Consider the following 19,210-nt stretch of genomic DNA (forward strand, 5'->3'; position numbering starts at 1 on the left):
AGATATTGTCTAGCTCTCGGTAGGAATTCCTCCCCATTTCCCTTTGTGAAGAATATGGAAAAGCTCTAAAATAAAAATAAAGGAGTAAAGACAGAAATAACGAGAGTTGTTAAGTAAGGCAGCAAGCAAACTAACAAATATTTATTGCATGTTTGTATCAGTAGATGACTTAATATTTTAAAACATCTTTCTCCACTTTGGAGTAATTTATTATAATATATATATATATATATTCAATAGTTCAGTCTCTCTGAGTCTAAGGTGCCTGTCTACCTCTCCAACAATTCTAACTGGATAGGATTTACACGAAGGTAAAGCACAAGCTCCACTTCCCCGTAGCCCGATTCTCATCACTGTTGTGAACATTGTTAAAGGAAATTTTCACAAAATTTTCATCTCTTGTAGGAAAAGCTACCTCTTCTCCTTGAAACCCTTTCATGTGAGCACAATTGCTTTTCGGTAAAGTTTTTCTCAAAGCAAAGTATAACAAAATGCTATTGAATTTATTGTGGTGACAAATTGAAGATACTACCTTTGGTTTTTAGGACTTGAGAAGATTAACGATATAATTAGCATTTCACATTCATCTAAAAAATTGAGGTAGTTTTTTTCCTTACAAGAAAATTGGGGGGCATTACTAGAGATCAGTATCAGTTCTGTGCATGCCAGACGAACTCTACTACTAAGCTACAGCTTCATCTCAGGAATATATTTTAAACAATCTGAAACATTTCTTTACCAGTTTTCAGTAAGTTAATCTACTTGATTTTATATGTTGGAATATAAACTATTCATTATCTAAATGTCTTCAAGTCTGGAATTTTCCACAGAAGTTTAAAGCTCAAACTTTATTTGACTTAGAGGGGAAAAATGTAACAAAAAATTTTAATCTTGACAGAAAAGTCAAGCTAAACACTAGGTGAAAAATAGCAGTCTTCTGCACAGCCTGTTCTCAATCCAGCATCTAGAGTGATCTTAGCACATCCAATCAGATCACCTTTCACCCAAGGTTTCTGACAATTTACACCTCAGAGAGAGCTGAAGCCCTTACTGTGTATGAGAGGGTCTGAATCAGTTTTCTGCTGCTGCATCAAAATCCTTCAAAGAGTGGCATCAATCAAAACAAGTGTATTATCTTACAGTGCTTGAGATTGCAAGTCCAAAATAGACTTATTTTGCTAAAATCAAGGAGTCTAAAGAGGTCTTCCAACAGAACTCATTACCATATATTTTCCAGCAGAGCCTTTCCTTGGTTCCTGATTTCCCATCTCCATCTTTAAAGCCAGAGAAATCAGACCAATGGCTTCTCATACTATCAGCTCTCTGACTCTCTCTTCTGCTTCCTTCTTCCATATATAAGGCTCCTTGTGATTGCTTTTGGCCCACTTTCAGATAACCAAGGATAATCTCCTCATTTCCAGGTCAACCACAAGCGAACATCTGCAACCCAAATTCCGGTTTGCCATGTAAAGTAACACAGGTTCTGAAGATTAGGAAGTGGGCATCTTGAGAGGCCCTTATTCTGCTTGCCGACCAGCCCACCTATATCTAGTTCCTCATGAACTCTCTATTTTTCTCCTTATTCATTCTTATTTCACTACAAGGACTTTCTCAATGTTTCTTCTTTTTTAAAAAAAAAATGTATTTGGTTGTTATAGAGTATCACTGCGCAGCTCAGACTCCTGGTGATCCTCCTGCTTTCAGCCTCCCAGAGCTGGGATTACAGGCCTGCGCCACTATGTCTGGGCTCAGTCACTGGCTCAGTTTACCCTGGGGGAGAGCTGGTATGGCATGTAGTGTCAGGGATCAAACTGTGGTCCCTGCACTTTGCCTAAGCTTGCCTAAGCAGGTGCTTTAGTCCCCTGAGCTATCTCTCCAGCCCCTTCTCAATGTTTCTTAAACAAGTAGGAATGTATTCCCCTGAGGACCACTGGAATAGTTCTTTCCTTGTGTTCTGCTTATCTGTCCTTTGATTTTTAGGGTCTTGTCTCATATATCACCTCAAGTAAGGCCTTAATTTACTATTCCATCCAAAATCAAATTACATATAAAAATCCCCTTCCCCACTGTATTTTTTCTTAGTATTCCATCACCAACAAACTCTATTATTTAACTTACTAAATTTATGTTTTATTGTCCATTTTTCTGGATACAATTCCTGAGAACAGCAATTTTGATCTGTTTCGCTCATTGATAAATTTCAGTACTTTGAAGGCCAGCCTGGGCTACAAAATGAGTTCAAGGCCAGACTGCACTGCATAGTGAAACCCTGTCTCAAAAAGAAAAAACAAAAATCTCAGGACTTCTAATAGCATATGATACATAGTAAATACTGAATAAATAGCATGAAAATATTAATGATTGAGGCAAACCTCAAACAATGAAGTAATTCAGAACACATATAACTACAGTGATACTTAGATATCATTACAAATATTACTATTCAAATGTTCATTAATATTCAAATGTTCATTTGAATAGTAAAAGCATATCTTAATGTTTCAAAGATAATAAATGATAAAGGAAACTAAAATCTACTTAGAAGAATAAAAGCATCTCAAAGCTTGTGATGTGCAGCTAAATACATACTTCAAAGAAAACCCTTAAATGCCCTAGGAAAGATGAAAACCTAAAGACAAATAAATTACTATACAGCTTAAGAGTTTTGATAGGGCCAGCGAGCTAGCTCAGCAGCACAGCTCTTGCCTGGCAAGCACTAGGTCTGGACTTCAGTTGCTGATTTTAAAAAAGTACACTATAAGAATTCTGATAAAGAAAATAGGACAGATAGAAATGAGTCATACAGAGTAAAATAATACAGGGGAAATTAAGATAATATTACACAAACAGTACAGAAGATCAACACAGTCAAAATTTGATTGAAAGATTAACTGAATGCTGAGTCTAATTAATGCTTAAAATAAGAGACCTCAAATAATATTAGAATAAAAAACATTACTACAGGTGTATCAGACATTAAAAAGATAAAATGAGCAATAATGTTGTTCCAATAAATTTGAGAACTTGGAAGAAATGGATCAAATTCTAGGAAAATACCAATACTTGCTCAAGAAGTAAAAGAAAATCTGGGTAGTGCCATATAGTTATGCAATTAAATCAATAGCTGAAAGTCCTTCTACAGATTAAAAGCCATACATCTTCATCAACAGAGTTTAACAAATTTCAGCAAACAAAAAGCTATCATTGGTACATTGCCAAAAAAAAAAAAAAGATAAAAACATTCCTTTGACTCAGTTTAGGATGTTGGTGTTACTATATGTTGAATATCAAAGATTTACAAAAGATAATAAAAGAAAGAAAAATTACAGGCACATAGTTATAAACGAATGTTAGAAAACAAGTCAAAATATACACAAGACAATAGGTTGCCTCGGTTCGATTTATTTTTGAACTATAACATTGGTTCAACATTTGAAATCAACATAATTCCAGAGACAAGATCCCAAGTTCAATCCCTGGTACTATGTAATATATATCATATATATCATATAATATATCATATATATATGAATTCATGAGCAAAGAAATGAAAAATATAAGAGTAAGGAGGGATGAGGAAAAATTCCACTGTTCACCAACAAGAATCAAAAGAAGTGATCATTTTCCTAAGTGTCCACTGAAGAAAGGCTTTGAAGAACCTGGCTGCCTCTCTCAAAGAACTGTAAAACCAGATTCAAGAACTATGGAGTTGGTGATTACTTTTCACAGTACCACACTGTTTAATGAAAGAAGATAACACACTTACATCCCTCAATCTAGCCAGACTCACAGCCAGAACTACAATTTACATACTTTCTAAGTGTGTGCTTTAGAGGAGTCTACCTCTTGGAGATGCAGGGTTGAAATAGGTAAGACCTCATCATCAGTTGCAGAAATAGAATTTGCAACCCCTGTCGCTACCTCATTCCTTACTGCACCACACACATATGTGCAATTTGAACTCACCTTTCTGGTTTTTTCCTCTCTCTGTATCACTTAGGGTACAATGACAGCAGACAAGTTTTTAGGTACTCCACAGACCAGGAATATAAAGACAGAAGAACAATCTGAGAGGAAGAAGAATAGTTATAACCACTGGATTTAATTCTGGAAACAGTAACTGTCAAAACTTTGAGTTGTCTCCTAATATTGAGTGATTTTTTTTTCAGTTACAATAAGAATACATGTATGGTAGAGAATGAGTATCCATAGGGTAGAAATTTTTTAGGCTAAGTATTTTTTTTAAACTGCTTAACATCAAGAACATATTAAAGTAATCAAAGAATTAACTCGGTTTACTTATCAATGAAAAAGAAAGCCAAAATGTCTTCTCTACTGCTAAGAAACCAAAGGGCAGTCATATACCATAAGGCTCCCCTCTGGAACATTAAGTCTTGAGCAGCCATCATATGAATTCATGGGCAAAGAAATGAAAAATAGAAGAGTAGGGAAGGGATAAGGAAAAAATTCATTCCACTGTCCACTGACAAGAATCAAGCATAGATAGCCTTAGTGGTGGTTCTGGGTGTGACCAGGAAATCCTTTCGAGACTGTTCCTGTGGAATCATTTTGGCCACCTCAGCTCCTTTGGAACTCAGTCATCTCCTGTTTCTTTACACTTCCCTTTTTCTCATGCACTATCAACATCTTGGACCTTTCCTGCTTTAATTAACCACCCTCAGTTTCTGTTGTTTGCAATAAAAAATATTGTCTTTAGGGTTAAATTGTTCTGAGGTTCTTGTCTTTCTAAGAAATTAGGGATACTGACTAACTCACACTTCCAGAAAAAGTGAGGGTTGTATTAATACCAGCAGAGAATATCTTTCTAAGCAAGGATTCAAAAGATAAGAAGTATCGGAAGAATTAAAAGACAGTAGAAAGTTGGCCTCTAGTCTGATCAGAACCAAAATGGTGCGTATATTTCAGATTTAAATTTAATCCATATCCTCAAGAGGCAACATAGAATTTCAACATTAAAATTCTTAAGATTGCTTTGAGAAGGAAAAACATAAATCTGGTTTTAAATTCAAGCCTACCATTGCTGACGAGATGATCCTAGGGAAGTTATTTAAACTCCAGGCCTCAGTTTGTTCCCTCACTTACAAGTAGAAAATATGCATGTGTCTTTACCAACCAAATGTTAAATATAAAAATTATAACCTGTAAAAAAATAAAATAAAATAAATTTAATCCATATTTATAGCATATTTCTATGCTCCAGAAACTGAAAACTTATTATGAGATTTAACACAAATAATCTCATTCAAATCTTCACAAAACTCTTGGACTATGGGTACTTTTACCCTTCTTTAAAATCAAAAAAAAAAAGAGCCATTTATTGCTCAGCTCAGGGCCACCAGTCATTTCTCATGCAGGGGAAGACCAATCAGCGCCAAGCCCGAGAAGCAAGCAGTTTTTAAAGCAAATATCATATGACTAAGGAATCTTTCACAGTTCAGTGATATATGCAACTTGCCCATGTAGGGTCTACTTTTACCCTATTTTTTCAAAGTGAAAAAAACTGAGATCCAAAAAAGCTTTACAAGGGCCGGCCAAATAGCTCAGGGGATCCTTTGTCAGTGTCAGCCATGTGGATGAGTCACGGCTGTTGCTTGACCAATTTGCTCTCTATGAAAACCTGAGAGAATGTTTTCTCTCCAGGTGACTCTCCTTAGGCACACTCTACATCATTTATCACATTGCTCTGTGGCCCCATAATCTCTTTGATCAGAAAATTTGGGACACAACTGAGTTACATGCTGTTACAATATAGGTTCTCCTATGTCCTGAGTCTTCACTGACTTTGGTTACAGGATAAATCCTGAGGGCACTTGGTTGACCTTATTAGATACAAAAGCTACATTACTTGTTATACTAGTCTTGCTTTATCTTGGTCTTTACCATCCTTCAGAAATGTATAAAACCAAGGTATATAAAGTAAAGCCACATTAATATGCTGAGCTGTGAAAGGCTCAAGTCAACAACTTCTGTGGATAACCCACTATATTGTGGACTACTGGACTGTGTTGGATTGTTTTGCTGAATTTGTGCACATATAGTATTTAGATGCCAATGGAATACCCATTTCTGACAGGACTAAACAAAAAAAGGAGATACAAAGGAAGGACCATTTTCTATCTCTATATGCAGAATAGTTAGATATACAGCTGCTTTCACTAAATTCAATGAGAAGAAAGATTTGTACTAATAGTGTTTGGACAGGATATCCTGTCTGCATCTTGTACTATGGATAACCACTAAGAAGATAACAATGTACAATGTATTAATCATTGAAACTGTCCTATTAATCAGTTTTGAAACTGTCTCATTGATATTTGTTTCTCAATAAAATAAACAAATAGCTCAGGGGATTAAAGTGCCTACTTAGGCAGATGCAGGGGCTAGGGGTTCCTTTCCTGGCCTACTGTGCTGGCCCTGCCCCTGGGGCACACTGAGATGGCAACTGAGACTGGGCATGGTGGCGCATGCCTGTAATCCCAGCTCTTGGGAGGCTAAACACAGGTGGATCACTACAAGTCCGGTCTAGGTAGTGAGACCCTGTAGACCCTGTACTAAAATACAAAAAAGAAGCTTTACACTGCATACAGTCCTTAAATAGTACAGTCCAGAGAGTAAGACCCAAGTTTCCTGATTCTAGGGAAAGGGTTCTCTCCCCTATACTCTCATGCTCCTATGTCAATTAGCAACTGGACTGACAATGTGAACTTACTATCTTTCTGCTACTTTCTAATACGTGAAGTTTTGGTTGTGCAGATTTTAGCCCATCTCTACACAAGTTAATGAACAATCCTCAAGAGAGCTAACTCAATTAAATACATACCATTCTCTAAAAATTAATCTGAAGTTTTATATTTAGTAAGCATGAGAGACTAAATAAATAATATCTAGGTTTTATATATCTTCATAATAAAATAAGTCATAACCCATAAAAATTGGAACTTAAGGTAAAAATAGTGAGCTAGGCTGTTTCTATGGTAACACAATGAAGAAAATAATCAGATGGCCTGAAATATATTCCAATTCCAATACATTAGTTCAAACCTTAAAACTGTTTTTATAAAAATCTATGCACATCTAATTATAGTCATTACCCAAATCCACACACTACCACCACCCCCTCCTACAGCCATGGCCCCTTCAGTGCCCCTCTGCAGAGCCTCTCAGCCACTGCTGTGGGCTCAGTGCTGCTGCTCACAGGTGTAAGCTAATGCCTTTTTTTTTTTTTTTTTTTTTTGCCTGACCTGCACCAAGAGCCTCTCTTCCTGCTCCAGAGAGCTTCTGACGCCTCTGCCTGAGAAGTGGTGAGGCCAGTGATGTGTGCAACCCCAGAAGTCCAGGATTATCAGACTGAACCAATGTAGCTAGGGAGTCAGTGTCTCCCTCCCATCCTGCAAGTAGCAAGTTTTAGCCAAATTTCATTAGGTTCCACAGATTCTGGCATAATCAACAGTGTGGTAGTCAGGGTTTTCAAGGTGAACAATTTAATACAGGACAATTTATAAGGTTATTTTATGTTAGTCACCCAAACAGTTTAGCACAAAAGAGTGCAGGAAACCTTTCCACACACTAAAGACCTAAAGAATCCACCTAAAGGCCTAGATCCCAGTACAATGTCCTGCATGAGTTCAGCTGAAGACTTACAGCCCATAACAATGCACCCCATGAGTCCAATTGGAGGACATGAGCTCATGACACTATCTCATGCAGGTCTGTTTCATGGATCTACACTGGGAAGGCCAAATGTCAGTGGTGGAAGATAAGAAGTCTGTGCCAATGGGATGAAGGACCTGTGATAGCCAGCTGAGGAATCTGCCCTGGAGCCAGGAAGTGATATTCAAAGTAAAGACCAGAGATCTTCTGAAAAGTACCACAGCCATCCCAGCAACAGCAAGGTCTGGAGCTTCTCCAATGATGAGAACAGCCAAGTCTATATCAGGATGGCCAGCTTGTCAAGCTCCCCGAGGGTACTGAACAATGCATCACCTTCCCCTCTGGAGCCAGGAAGCAGTGCTCAAAGTAGGAGCAGAGCTCTCCCAAAGTCAACCAAAGCCATTCTTAACAGTAAGGTCATGAGCTCCTCTGATGATGACAAGAGCTGAGTTCATCAGGAAAGTGTGCATGGCAAGCTCCTCCAAGAGAACAAACAGCCCCCTAATAGCTTCTCTTTTTCCCTCTCAGTTCTTGTTTTTTATGTTGCTGGCAATCATTCTCAGGTGGGCCTCCCACACCCAGCACCATGCTGATTCAGTTCAACAGGGTGTTAAAAGTTGAAGGGGATACAGATGAATGTCCATTTTGTATCTGTGTATTCAAAGTGGTTAGGATAGATATATAGTTACATTCTCTTAAGGAATAGAGGGATTTGTTCTAATGGTATTTGTAAATAGGATATCATGTCCTCATCTTGTACAGCAATTAACCACTAGGAAAAATGCATGCAATGTGTTAATTATTGAAACTTTCCTACCAATTTGGTTTGAAACTGTCTCATTGCTATTTGTTTCTCAATAAAATTATGAAAAAAAGTTGACTACTACATACAGTAACCAGCCAACCACAAATGTGTCTTTAATTTTCCTCTTATCCCTCTCATGCTTTCATCAATTACTCCTGTTTCCTGAAATTGCTTCTTAAATAAATCCACACATTAGTCTTTGACTCAGGATCTCTCAGGGGAAGCCAAGAAATCTATATTTAAGGAGATTTTATATAGACTTCTATACATCGTCTTTACTAAGATTCAACTATAAATCTTTTTTTAAAAAATACATTTAGCAGCCAGTTATTTTAAATTGCACAACAGAATTATGGAAACAGTGCATTTCTTCTTATCTTAGAGATTCTGGCAGGTTCATATATGTATTTTCTAAATGACTAGAATCAAATAAATACAAAACAGAGCTTTTCTGTTTGAATGTGTGAGAAGAGATTTGGTCAATTTCAGTTTGCTATATATTTTAATAGCCCTGAAATTCAACCTTTCTATGCCTCAACTATTACATTCATAAAAATGGAATATAAATTCTAGCCCACAGGTTATTAGGTCAACAAGGCAATATGTATGAAAATGCACATTGCAGCCCTGGGGAGAAAATCATCCTGGAGAGTACTGTTAGCTACTGTTATTAACATTATGAGTAGCATTGGTTTTACTTGAAAGTTGGCCAAGATTGGGGTTAAAAGATGTTTTTTGCAAACTTGGTATTCTCACCTAAAATCTTTCATTGTGTTTTGTAGCCATAACAAAATATTTAATTTCATTTAATGCTTGGAATCAAACTATCTCCATACAATCAACTGGGAAAACCTCTGCATAGATCTTTGAAATGAGAGTACAGTCCTTCAACTCAGCAGATATAGGAAATTCCCACTATGTAATAAATGGAAACTAAATAATTGCATTGTTCAAACTTTGGAACCATGGTCTTGTGAGGTAATAAAGTGACTAGGCTAATAAGTTCACCAGCTGGATAGCTGAGGATTCCAGGAATCCTGTTGCCAGATGCATAACCGCTCTTATCACTCTACTTTAGTACTACCTAATGGTATTTCAAACTAAAACTCAATTGATTGGCACTCATGTGGAAGCATCATCGACCTGAAGAAACCTTGACTACAACACGATAGGCGCTTGTTTCATCAGCTTGGGCCATGAAAGATGTGAGTCCACTCTGTGCTTGCAAGGGCATACATGCCTTCTAAACTTCTAATCTTGTTCATCCAGCCACATTGCCCTTAGAAACTAAGCATGTTAGCTTGTCCCACCTGTGAGAAAGTGGATAAACACTGGACAGAGATTCATCATCAATATAATTATATATTAATTTTCATTATGAATGGGGCACATAATACAGGTTTTATGGTATCTGTTGAGACTGTATCAGCTCCTGGTTTTTGTTCAAGGTACTAATGACATATTAAATATCAAAAATCAATAGGTCCTTATCCTTATAAAACCTCTGTTCTAGTAGAATCAGCAGAAGCATATCCTACAAATGATTGTGACAAGTATTACGAAGGGGAGAGGTCAGGTTAGAAGGGCCTCTAACAGAATAATTTCACGTAATGAGAGAGATCTTGAAAGAGTCCCCTGAAGACATGATTTCTGTACAAAGGCAAAAGTTGACTAGGCAAAGGGGAAGTAGATAATTTCTAGCAAGCACAGGCAGTAGACGTATTCAAAGAAAAAAAAATGCCTTTTTAAAGGCACATTTTAATCATGTTTTCCTGGAGCGCTTCCCCTCTAAGGTCAATGCTTGAGTTTTGTTTTACACAAATATAGTCAGAATAGATACCTAGAAAAAAAAAAGATTCTCCTATTTTCACAGCTATAGTTAGACTTCTTTGTGGCTAGGCAAGGTGATTTCATTTTAGCCAGGCTTTAGAAAAGGAGCAAGCCCTATTTTTGCCATTGTTCTTATTTTTACTTTAGGGCTTTTTTTTTTTTTTTTTTTTTTTTTAATTCCAGTAGTTGCCCTTTAAATATCAAGGGGAAAGTCAGGTAGATTCACACAAAAGCATTATACTGTAATCATCCTGAAGACAAGTCAGAGGATATCACACACATGAAGTTACAATCCCAGAAAGAAAGCAGGGGAAACTTTTGAAAGCAGAACTGAGGAAGAGAAGTTAAGAGAAAACCAAGAAGTCAGATCTGAGGTCCTCACTTTCCAGGTAGTTTGGTCCCAAAAGCGCTGTTGCATGTTGGTAAGAGGAAGGTAAAAGAGGAATGGCTGAGAAAAAGTCTTGACGGGTAGGCCAAAGACAGCCTCACAGTGTTGCATATACCGCACTATGGTGCTACAGAAAAGATAGATAAGGCTGATGGCATGGAAGGAAGGGAGGAGAAACTTAAATGCCCTTCCAAACAAAGTGTTGAACTAGACGAACCCTGAATGTGGAAGGAAAGGATGACAGAGGGAGGACGACAACACGGTCACAAAGATGTTCTCTTACTTTTATTCTAAAAGCTTTTTTGATCTACTTTTCAAATTTAGATCTGCAGTTCACATAGATTTAATTTTTATAAGTGGTATGAGATAGGAATAACCCCTAATCTCGGCGCCACTTCTTAAAAAGCTTTTTCCTTACTAAAGTGCAGTCTAGCCCTAGCTCTCCGTGAGATGCCTGGATATGTACAGGAGTTTCTCCTCCACTCAGTTCTTGCTGACCAATCTCTCTGCCATGCCTCATACTACATTGTTTTAGTTACCATAGATTTAGAATAATCTTGACATATGGTAGATTAAATTCCCCAAATTCTTTCTCCTTTTTAATGTTGTGTTGGTTACTCTTGATCTTTTGCATTTCCATGAGAACTTTAGAATCAATACGTCAAATTTCACAATAAACGTCCTGAGATTTTTCTTAGGGTGGTACGGAAACTATAGGTTAATTTAGGAAGAAATATTTTGATAAAATCAGGTCTCCCAAACCAGAGACTTGACATACCCATAAAGGTTTTTATGGTTTTTTTCCTCAATAATATTTTGTAGCTTTTTGACCATTTTTAATTACATTTATTCCTAGCTATGAGATTTTTTTTGGCACTATTGTAAATGGTATCATTTTTACAAATTCATTTTCTATTTGGTTTTAACCAACATAGAAAAATTAACTCACATATGTAACTCAATTCCAATTAACTAAATTTGCTTATTGTCTTTAGTAATTCACCTATAAATTCCTAGTCTATATAATCATGTCATATAAAAATATACTTGTGTCTTCTCGTTCAGTCCTTGTTCACTTCTATCTCTTGCCTTGTTGCATTTCCTAACACCTCCAGGAAACACTGAATGGAAGCAATGGTGACAGCCACCTTGTCCACCTAACCTCACAAGGAAATTTTTGGGTTGTTTTTGTTGTTGTAGTTGGTTTTTTGTTTTTTTTTTTTTTTTTTTTCTTATTTGTTTGTTTGTTAGATATTTTAGGACAGAGTCTATAGGATCTACAGGGTCTCACTATGTAGATTGGACTCCTAGTGATCCTCCTATTCTCAGCCTCCCAAGTGCTGGCATGCCCAGTGTCATTCACAGTCTCAGCATACCCTGGGGGTGGGGCAGGCCCAGGATCGAATTCCAGGCCCCAGAGTCTGCCTAAGCAGATGCTTTAATCCACTGAGCTATTTGGCCAGCCCTACAAGGAAATTTTTGAATACTTCAGTTTTTAATATAACATCTCTTAAAAGGCTTTTAATTAGGCACTTTTTCACAAAATAAGAAAAATTCCATTTTGTTCCATGTTTTCCAATAATTTTTTTAATTATTAAAACACTTTAACTTTTTTAAATTATTAAAATATTTTAACTCTTAATTTTTCCAAATATTGCTCTATATTTGATGCCCCAACATGCCTTTTTCCAGATAATGTGTGAGTTGTCTTAATTGATCTTCTAATACTAAACTACCTCTGTGTTTATGAAATAAATCCGTTCCGGTTTTTCTTTTCTTTTTATTATTTTTTTTTTTATGTCTTCTGGTTCCAAATGAATTTTAGGAATATTTTCTCTAGATCTATGAGGTATGCTGATGGTATTCTGATCAAGAATGCATTAAATCTGTATAATAGCTTTGAGAGTACGGCCTTTTTCACAATGGCAGTTCTTCCTATCTGCGAGCAAGGGCTGTCTTTCCATTTTGTGATATCCTCTTCCATCACTTCTTTTCGAGTACTGTTATTTTCATTATTTAGATCCTTTACAACTTCTGTAACATTGAATGTCACGTTTTTTGCTTTTTTTGTGGGGGGGTGAATGCTAATATGGAGAATGTTGCTCCCCTAAATTCTCTCTCAATGAGTTTATTGTTTGTGTACAGGAATACGATTGATTTTTGAGAGCTAACTTTCCATCCAGCTACACTGTTGAATTTTCTTATTAATTCTAGAAGTCTTTTGGTGAGGAGTGTTCTATATAGAGTATCATGTCATCTGCAAATAATGATAATTTAACTTCTTTCTTATCCTTATTTCGGTTCGTTCTTTTGCATAATTGCTCTGGATTGCCACCTGGTGGTCAATTTATACCACCCAGCTGAACCGAGCTAGTGTGCTGCTGGTTGTGGAAGGCCCACCTGAGGTTTGTTACCACCAGTGTAAGAGGCTGTTGGGGAAGCTATTTGGAGAAGCTGTCTGCTCTTGGGCTATTCTCCTGGAGGACCTTGGCATGCTGGCTTTCCTGGTGAACTTGGTTGTTATCATCAGAGGAGGAATTTGGGACCTCCTTGTCTCTGAGGATGGCTGCAATTCATTTTAGGGAGCTCTGATCCTCATCTTAAGCATTGCTTCCTGGCTCCAGAGGGGAAGATGGTGCACTGCTCAGTCTCCTGGAGGAGCTTGTCATGTTGGCTTTCCTGATAGCAGCTCAGCTTTCATCATCATTAGAGGAGCTCAGAGCTCTGGTTGTTACTTTGAGTGTTGCTTACTGGTTTCAGTGCAGATCTCTCAGCCTGCAATCACAGATCTTTCATCCCACTGGCAGAAACTTTCTCACTTCTACCACCGACCTCTGGACCTTCCCAGCACAGATGCATGAAGAGGCCCTGCATGCAACATTGCTATGAGCTCTAGGCCTCCAGTTGGACTTGCGAGAGGCACTGTTACGAGCTTTAGGTCTTCAACTAGATTCATGCTAGATGTTATTTTGGGACCCAGGCCCTTGGCTTCAGTCTGGTCTTTAGTGTGTGGACAGATTTCTTGCATTCTCTTTTGTATATGATTCTTTGGTAGTTCATTATAAATAATCTTATAAAATATGTGTCCTATACTGTATTGTTCCCCTTGCAAAACCCCAAACTACAACACTGGCTAATGTTGCCAGAACTACATTGATTAGGAGTAGTGATAGTGGACATCCTTATCTTTTTTTTCAGGTTGTTTTTTGTTTTGTTTTAAGATATTTTTTTCAAAATTTTATTGATAAACAGATAGCAATGAGACAGTTTCAAATCAAATCGGAAGTACAGTTTCAACAAATTATACACTGCATATATTCTTCTTAGTGGTTAATTGCTGTACAAGATGCGGACTTGTGATCCTATTTACAAACACCATTAGAAAAAACCATTCTATTCATTAAGAGAATGCAACTATATATCTATCCCAACCACTTTGAATACACAGATACAAAATGGACATTCATCGATATACCCCATTTTTTCTAAGTTCCGTTATTGAATATTATAGGTGTGTACACTCAGCAAAATACTCTAAAAGAGTCCAGTAGCCCATAATAGAATTGGGTCTTCTGTTTAACTGGCAATGTCAGAAATTATTCACCCGAGTCCCCCACAGCTCAACTTAACAGCATGGCTTTATTTCCTATATTTCGTCTTCATACTTTTCTAATGGATGGTTAAGACCAAGGTAAAGCAGGACCTGTGCAACAAGAGTTGTAACTTTTTGGTCTGAGAAGGTCAGTGAAATGCCCTCAGGATTTATCCTGAGATCCTGTACCTCAGATTGTAGAACCTTTGTCATTGCAGCCATGTGGATGAGTCATGGCCATTGGTTGGCCAATGTGCTCTCTGTGAAAGCCTGAGAGAGTGTCTTCTCCCCATGTGACTCTCCTTAGGCACACTCTATGTCATCGATCATTTCCTCTTTGGCCCCATAATCTTCTTGATCAGAAAATTTGGGACACTACCGGGACATCCTTATCTTGTTCCTGAATTTAGAGTGAAACCTTTAAGTTTTTATCTATTTCATAGATGGTTTTTATTAGATATAAATAAAGCCCATCTATTCTGATGTTCTGTAGGGTTTTATCATTAATGGATGCTGGACTTTGTCAGAAGCTTTTTCTGCATCTATTGAGATGATTATATGATTTTTGTCTTTGGCTCTATTAATACATCGTATCACATTTATTGATTTACATGTGTTGAACCATCCTGGTATCACTGTTATGAATCCTACTTGGACATGGTGTATAATCTTCTTGATTAATTGCTGCAGTCTGTTGCCAGTATCTTGTTGAAGAGTTTTGCATCTATCTTCATTAGGGAGATTGGCCTCTAGTTCTCCTTTTTGATTGGGTCTTTCTCTGGTATTGTCATCAAGGTAATACTTGCCTCTGGAAGTGAATTAGGGAGAATTACTTCCCTATTAATTTCATTAAAGAGTTTGAATAGTATTGGCATTAAATCCTCTCTAAATTTCTTGTATAGGTCAGCTGTGAATCCATCAGGACCTAGGCTTACCTGGGCTTTCATTTGTTAGTTGTTTATTAATTATGTTTTCAATTTAGCTGATATTCAGTTATACCAAATTTTTGTATCTTCTTGATTCAATTTAAGTAATTAATATGTATCTAGAAATATGTCCCCTAATTGGGGTCCTACTGTGTGGCTGGTATTCCCCCAGTGGCCTGGTCCTGTGGCACAGAGGGAGAGGAAGTCTCTTGGATTCTTCTGGCAGAGCCCATTGACAGTCCTGGGTTCTTCCCAGGCTGGTTGCTGGTACTGAGGTATAGGCCATATTTTACTTTTTAAACACCTTCACTTTGATAAGACTGTAGCTATGGTTTACTCCCTTATATTTTTTCTTTCTTCCTTTCTTTCCTTTTGTTTGCTTTTTGTGTTTGTAATTTCTTTGTTTGTTTGTTTATTTATTTATTTATTTATTTATTGGCAGGACAGAGGATTGAACTCCGGCCCTTGCGCTTGCCAGGAAAGTGCTTATTCTACTGAGCCATCTCCCCGGCCCGTGTAATTTCCTTGTTAGCTTAAAAAATCAAGCTTAGGCTAGCCTGATTAAAAGTAAAGTATTACTGTTGTATTAAACAATTTAGGAAACATTTGTTTTGCTTTTATAAATGTTTGTAAGAGTTTACTTGTATATCCATCAAATGTATAATTTTTCATTATGGAATAGCTGCTTTTTCAATGGACTTTTTTTTAAAAAAAGATAATGCTTGAGCTTTTATTTCTTCTTTGTCAGCTTTATATTTTCCCATACAACATGTATCTGTTTCACCCAACTTTATCCAAATGTGCTGGTGAGAATTTTTCACAATAGTCTCTTGTATTCTGTTGTGTATGAGATCCATAATAGTACTATTTTTCATAATTAATGCAGATAATTTATCTCCCCAAACCCATCCTTGTATTAGATCAGGTATGGGATAACTGTTAAGGCACAGCTAGATTAAATAATCTTGATGATCTCTTCTCAAAAATCCTTAATTTGGGCCAGGGAGATGGCTCAATGGAATAAGCACTTCCCTGGCAAGTGCAAGGGCCTGAGTTCAATCCCCGGTTCTGAAAAAAAAAAAAAAAAAAAAAAAATTCCTATTATCAAAAATCCTTAATTTAATTATATCTGCAAACATCCTTTTCCCAAATAATGAAACACTCAGAAGTTCCAGGAGTTGGGACCTGCACCTACCTTTTCGGGTGTTACCATTCAACCTGTTGCACTTCTGTTTGTAGCAGTTCTACCATGATATGCCTACATGTAGTCTCTCTCATATTTGTCATGCTTGTGGTTCACTGAAGTCACTAATCTATGAATTGATGAGTCCAAAAGTTTTGGAATATTGTTGGTTTAAACTCTAGATGTTTTTTCCCACACTCTATCTTTTCTCTTTCAAGATCTCAAGCTAAACATATTTTAGGTTTTGTTGCCATGATTCACATGCAGAGGTGTGATGGTTCTAACTTGTACCAGCTTGTCAGAATTGATGTTAAATATCCAAGAATTTTATATGCTGGTTAGTAAATCATCGGCAGCTTGGAATCACTATGATAAAAGCATTTACACCATGGTACTCAGTAAACACTACAAATTAGTACTGATTTCCCCCACAGTTGAAATACAAGCACATTTCTATTCATGTGTGTTATACTGTTTTGTTCTTTCAATCAGCCTCATTTTGCTTCATGGATAGCTTGCTCCTGAGCTGTTTTGGGGTTCACATTATCTATGTTTTTTCTATGTCCATCCCATAAAACATCTATTGAGTTCATAATTTCAAATATTTTATTTTTAGTTGTTTCTGTTTCTTTTTTCATAGATTGAAATTTTCTGGTTAAATTTTCTATCATTTCATTTATTTTCCCATATGTTTATTTTCTTAAATATGTTAGACAAAGTTGGGCCAGCCAGATAGCTCAGTAGATTACAGCACCTGCTTAGGAAGAGTGCAGCAGCCAGGGTTCGATCCTTGGCATGCCATGCCAGACCCGTCCCCAGGGCACACTGAGAAGGTGATTGAGACTGGGCATGGTGGTGCGCACATGTAATCCCAGCACTTGGGAGCCTGAAAAAAGGAGAATAGCTACAAGTACAATCTATGTAGTGAGACCACGTAGACCCTCTAGACCCTTTCCTAAAATACATTTAATAAATTAGACGTTATTTTGTGTTCCTATGTACAAATATATGTGGCCTACCTCAGTGATCATTTTTCTCTTCATTACAAATCATCTTTGTCTTGCCTCATTGTATGTCTAGTAGTTTTTTAATTATATATGATACTCTGTATACTAAAAAATATACAAATAACTTTTTCCTGTCCTCTGCTAGCATGTAAGATGAGAGGCTAATTACACAGTCAAGGGAAGTACTGACCTGAGTTAGGACTAGGTTTCAGTTTTAAGACTTGAGTGTGCCTCTGAGTCACCCTGTTTCAGGCTTTCTTGAGCTTTCTATTGAGATCCTGATGAATTTCCTGCTCTTCAACTCTGAGAAACTCTGGACGCTCCACCTCCATCCTTCCAAGATTCTCAGCCTTCAGCCTCTGCTTCCTACATAATGAAGCCTAGCAAATGTCTTGAAGGAGAGGTTGGCTCTGTGTTTGAGGCAAGTCTCCCTCCTTTTCCTAAGTACCATGATAGAAAGATTTTGCTCTGCCTTTTAGAAGCTTTTAGCCTAACTACTTAGCTACCAGTGCCACCCCAAAACATGGCTAGTAAAATGCTAAGCTGTGAAAGGCTCAAGTCAATAACTTCTGTGGATAACCCACTACTATTGTGAACTGCTGGACTGTACTGGATTGTTTTGCTGAATTTACACACCTATAGTATTTAGATGCCAATGGAATATCCATCTCAAACAGGACTAAACAGAAAAAAGTGATACAAAGGAAGGACAATTTTGTATTTGTATATACAGAATAGTTAGGATAGATATACAGCTGCTTTCAATTAATTCAATGAGAAGAAAGATTTGTATTAATAGTGTTTGGACAGGATATCCTGTCTTCTTCTTGTACTATAGATAACCACTAAAAAGATAACAATGTACATTGTATTAATTATTGAAACTGTCCTATTAATCAGTTTTGAAACTGTCTCATTGCTATTTGTTTCTCAATAAGATAATAGAAACATGGCTAGTGACCTGTGAGAAAAACCAGAAATGTATTTCAAGTGCTATAAGCTTTCTTTTTTCACTCTATCCCTGAATGACCACTAAAAACATTATTCATGTCTTCTCAGTAGTGTCCCTGTGCCTACTGAGTATCTTCTCTGGACAATCAGTAACTATTGTTCACCTACCTACCTAGGAATGGTTCTTCCCTCTCTGGAATTTTAGAATAATAAACTTGGTTTCACAGCTATCTCATACCTTAAAATATACAGTTGTAATTTATCTGTTTTTTTTTTTGTAGAAACGCTAGCTTGGCACAATTATACATCCTACCTGTTAGAAATTTGAATGATTAAATTATTTAAATGTCTGTGATAGAATCTCATAAGCAGCCAACCCACAACAATTCTGACTTCATCAAAGAAACAATGATGTGTTTGAAGTCTGAGCTAACGTACTTACGATTCTCTTGGTTTTCTCCACTGCTATAAGATAAATGGATCCCCATCCATCATGCCTATCAAGTCACATGCAAGAAAAATGGAAAGTCTATAGACCAGGAAAGTATACTAGCAATAAATTATCAACTGTTAAAAAATATTTCCAGAAGTTCTAACCTTAAACTTTTACTTTTTATCATTGACCCAACTGGTATCATTCATGCAATTATACTTCTTTTTTTTTTTGAAAATTTTATTGATAAACAGATAGCAATGAGACAGTTTCAAATCAAATCGGAAGTACAGTTTCAACAAATAACACACTGCATATATTCTTCTTAGTGGTTAATTGCTTAGTGGTTAATTGCTTAGTGGTTAATCTCAAGTCCGCATTACAAGATGCGGACTTGAGATCCTATTTACAAACACCATTAGAA

This window comes from Octodon degus, unplaced genomic scaffold (assembly GCF_000260255.1).
Source record: "Octodon degus isolate 3935 unplaced genomic scaffold, OctDeg1.0 scaffold00053, whole genome shotgun sequence".
NCBI classification, from domain to species: Eukaryota; Metazoa; Chordata; class Mammalia; order Rodentia; family Octodontidae; genus Octodon; species Octodon degus.